Source organism: Pteropus alecto, unplaced genomic scaffold, assembly GCF_000325575.1.
Source record: "Pteropus alecto unplaced genomic scaffold, ASM32557v1 scaffold109, whole genome shotgun sequence".
NCBI lineage: Eukaryota > Metazoa > Chordata > Mammalia > Chiroptera > Pteropodidae > Pteropus > Pteropus alecto.
The window spans coordinates 2,348,005-2,352,761 of record NW_006494608.1 but is presented as its reverse complement, the minus strand read 5'-3'; the positions used below and the strand labels follow the sequence as shown (position 1 = coordinate 2,352,761).

Sequence of the window (4,757 nt, the reverse complement as noted above, 5' to 3'; positions counted from 1 at the left end):
ACCGTCATCTATTTCCCTCTTTCTGGTCTCTCATCACCAAAAGGTTCTTTAAATTGGAAGCTATTATATCCATATATGAGAAATCAGAGACCAAAGGTGAAACCAACTGACTCTAGATTTATACCATATTTCTAGGGCCAGGCTATGTCTTTGCTTCTGGAATTTTAAAGCATTGAGAAAACAGCTTAAACTCTTTTTCAGGTCTTAGATTTCTCTTTTGCTGATCAATAGTATAAGAAAAAACATCTGAGAACTGGAGTAGGTCAAACATATATTTATGTATAAAATCATGTCATGAGATGGTATTCACTACATATCCATAATGACACCCAGCAGAGATCATTTAAGAGCAATTTTGTTTCTTTTAACATAATGGAGAATCATTTTGTCCATGCTCCAATCCAGTAGATTTTCTTAATCCCACGGTTTCATAAAGAGTTCCCAAGGAAAACTGTAACAATGTTCCTTATCCCAATAACAATTCAGTATCAGATTTAAAGCACTATTTGCTATTTAAAAAATATATTTATTTAGAAATTATGTATATGGAAAAACTTGGCCTTTTCATTTGTGTTTAAATAATTGAAAATGTATAGGAAATTATCAAGACACTTTTATTAAATATTATCTCTTCATACTTAAAAACTTTGAAGACAGATATCTCAGGTTTTCTCTAATGTTATTCTTTACCACCTGAAAAACATATTTCTTCAACAAAATTTGAATTTAAGAATATTCAAACAGGACTCCCTTGTCTCAATTTCAGCTGAATCTTCATGCCCTTAAGTGCCAGAACACAATACAAGTTATGCTAAAAAAATATAAAACCAGTTTTGCTTCTCTTAGCTTATCATCCATTTGAGGGTACATGAGAAAAGATGGAAAGGTAAATAAGACTTTTAACAAAAATTTCCTTAGAGTTGTCAGCATGCTATGCATTTCACCCTGTCATAAGGGAAGGGCAGACTGCCTCCCCCTTACTTCAAGCCACATGAGGGATACTTCAAAAAGAGCATCTGAGATCTTGGCCTGTGTTCTCAGAATTTGAAATTACCTAAGGACTTGACATGTGCTTAAAATTATACCAAAAGCAAAGTTATGGTTACATCAGTTAAAGACAGCAAAACTAACAGATCTGAGAGTAAACTACACTTCCGTGCCAATGGTGAAGAAGAGGAAGGAGGAGTTTTCCCTAAGGGCCAAGCAGACCACCAAGAGAGCAGAATGAGGTCATTTAAAAGAAATTTTACCTATGAGGGCTGCCTATAAGACAAGGTAACCTGAACATATAGATTCCTTATACAGAGGACAAAAAGCAGGAACTAGAGAAGAACTACAGTCTGAATTTTCTGACTACCCTACAAAGCTCCCCATAAAAGAGCCACCAACTGAGCTTCAGGCACACAGAAGGCTACAATACAAGGCTCCAACTATATCAGTCAGATAATGGCTTTTTTTGTACCCATTAGCTCACTTCCATTTCACTAAAAGGACCTGATTCTGAAGGAATCACAAACAGCAGCTAGCATGGGGAAGAGACAGATCATGAAAGAAGGAACACTATGCACTTCTAACTCCCTCCCTCTCTCTCTCCCTCCCCTCTCCCATCTTCTCCCCTCCCCTTCCTTTGCACTTTCCTCCTCTCTCCCAGCTCTTACCCCTTCCTCCCGGTTTCCAAGAAGGCAGGCCCAACCAAGTTGCAGGAGAAAAAGTCAAGTTTTTATTTTAGATTGGACTGGACTTTTTTTTATTACTTCATATGAAATAACCAGGGGAAAAATCTATAGGACTTGCGAAGGATTTCATCCATGAGCAAGGAAAATGAGTCAAGAGTGCAGGTTTGCAGAGGTAGAGTGGGAAAGGAAAAAGTTTCTGCTTACACTCCAGCTTGTGTAACACATGTGTTTTATGTGTAAGGGTAAAAAAGTATTTAAAGTTAAAAAGGGTATATCCTTGGGGGATAAAATGGGGGCAAAATGTCACTTTCTGGAGTCAGTCCATGTCTACAGACAAAATATAATCTAAGTCCCTAGCTTTATGTGCTGTGTTTTGAAATCTTGTATTTATATGCTATGTTTTCCTTCCTCTGCAAAGATGGTGTCATTATTTGTTTAAATAATAAGTTTGGTATGAAATGGTAAATACGTCAAACCACCCTTTTGCTAGGGATCACTGCCTATAAAGTTGGACAGATGGCCACAACACTGTGAAATTCTAGGGAAAAAAATATTTCCTGATAAAAGAGGGTGCAACAGACATTCATAATTTAGACCAGTAGTTGCCAATTATTTTGACTAAGAGGACCCCTTTTAATGTCATATCTATATTGATTATTCAATATAGAAATGTTTAATGCCATATGAATGTCATGTGAACTAGCCTAAACTACTATTTTTAGGGGTCAAAATAAAATTTGCCCATTGTTATTCTAATTCTTTCCCTTTTCTTCCCTCCTTTTCTCCTTCTTGTCTTCTTTCTTCCCCACACTCCAACCTTTCTCCCTCCCAATCTTCCTTCCTTCTTTTTCTCCTTCAAAATTTTATGGATTTATACTGCAGTCAGACTTCTAATTATTATTTTTTTAGAAGATATAGTTATGTGGTGAATATGCAGAAAATTATTAATATACATATAACAACTCATTCCAAAAGAATCCAACTGCAGCAATGTTTTGTTTTGTATTGTCGCTGCCATGATATATATGTTGGATGCAGTTGCTAGATGATTTACCATTCATTATCTGCTACTGACTCTGAAACTCCATAATGGCACAATGATTTCTTTAGTAATCTAAAGATATTTTATCTTAATAACTACTCTCTGAAACATGAACTTTATTTCAATGTCCAATGTTTATAAGGAAGTTCTTCAGGATGAGTCAATCAGTATCTAAGTCTTACCTCTTTTAAAGACTATTTTTAATGTAATTTGGATCAAATCCCTCTACTGCTACAACCTTTTCCAGTATGCTATGACACTTGCACAACTATGCAGTGTTTTCTCAAGCATTCTGCTCCCAGTTTTAGTATTCCAGGCATGCTGGCTTTCTCTTGGGTCATGAAAGGTATCTAAACCCTTCCCACCTCAGGGCCTTTGCACATGGTATTCTCTCTACCTGAATCACTCCTCCCTTGTTCTCTGAATGGGTAACTCCTTCTCATATTTTAGGTATATTAAATGTTAACTCCCCAGAAAGGCCTTCTCTGACCATCCCATTTACAGTAAGCAGCCCCACCTCTACTAATCTCCATCACAGTACCCTGTTTGATTCTCCATAACAGCACAATTTGTTAGTACATGCCAAACTATATTTTAACTTTTTTATAAAATGTCTCTGACAGTAGGCTGTAAACTCCTTAAAGGCAGGAACCATGTCTGCATTATTTGCCCTGTACACACAACATAGCCAGGAATATATAGGAGCTCAAGAAACATGTGGTGGAGTCGGGGGAGGAAGACACAAAAGGAGGGAACTATTTGAGCATTTCTGAACCTTTTGTTGTTATTTCAAGCATAAAAGGGTATAGGAACAATACAACAAATACTCATGCTTATCTGACAAATATAGATCAAGTCCTGTGTATATCCCTTTCCTGTCTCATATTCCTTCCTCTCCATTCTGCAGAGGTAATCATTCTCTTGAATTTAGTATTTTTCATTACCATGCACATCTTTATATTTTAACCACATGTGAGTGAACTACTCAAAAATACATATTTTGTATTATGTTATAATTATAACTCTACATAAATATTACCAATCTCTTTATCATCTTTTGTAACTTGCTTTCTTCACTGAATATTATCTTTGTAAAATTCATCTGCATTGGCTTTAGTAATTCCAGTTCGCTCTTTCCTCTGCTTACTAGTATCCCATTATATTACACACTTACCCCTTTTCCTATTGAAACATATTTCATTTGTTATTTTCACCTTTTTTCTATTATAGACAATGTTGCTATGAACATTCTTCTTCATGTCTCCTCATGCACATGTTCAAGAGTTTCTATAGGGACATACCTAGAAATAGAAATGTAAGTCATAGGGTAGATTCATGTACAATCTCGAAGAGTTTGCCAAATTGCTCTCCAACATGGAAATCAATCTACAGTCCTCTAGCAACATTCAAGGTTTCCCTTGCTTCATTCATACTTCGTATTGTCAGACTTTTAAATGTCTGTCAACCTCTTAGGTGTGAAATCAAATATTTTTGTTTTAATTTGCTCTTATCTAAAGACTACTGAAACTAAGTAAATTTTACTGGCCATTCAGGTTTCCTTTTCCTTTTCTCGTTTCTCCTTTTTCTATTTAAGTTGAAGGAATTTTTTTATATTCTGGTTATTAATCCTTTGTCAGTTATCTTCTAAGAGTCTATGACTTGTCCTCTTGCTTTTTTATAGTGGCTTTTGACATATAAAATGTTTTCATTTTAAAAATTAGTCCAGTTTATCGATCTTTTCCTTTGTAGTTTGCACTTTTCGTATGTTGTCTACAGAATTCTTCCCTGCCTTAAAGTCATAAAGACATTTTCCTATATTGTTTTCTGAAATTTTTAAAGTTTTACTTTTTATATTTAGTTGACCTGGAACATTACTTTACTGTATAGAACAAACTCAAAATCCAATTTTATCTTTCTCCATAAGGATAACCAATTGATTTACCATCAATTACTGAATATTTCACCCTTTAATGATCTGTAGTATAAGACCTAAAAAAAAAAAAAAAAAAAAAAAAAAAAATTCACCTATATCTGCAGTC

At 35.0% G+C, this 4,757-nt stretch overlaps 1 long non-coding RNA gene across 1 annotated transcript in view; it reads right to left on the bottom strand.

Annotated features, from left to right (window-relative positions):
• Nucleotides 1–1,691: 1,691 nt before the first annotated feature.
• Nucleotides 1,692–4,757, bottom strand: part of LOC107196661 — a 35,817-nt gene continuing 32,751 nt past the window's right edge. Inside the window, exon 5 of the long non-coding RNA XR_001518089.2 lies at nt 1,692–4,019. This is a non-coding gene — a long non-coding RNA (uncharacterized LOC107196661). The remainder of the gene's footprint in view (nt 4,020–4,757) is intronic.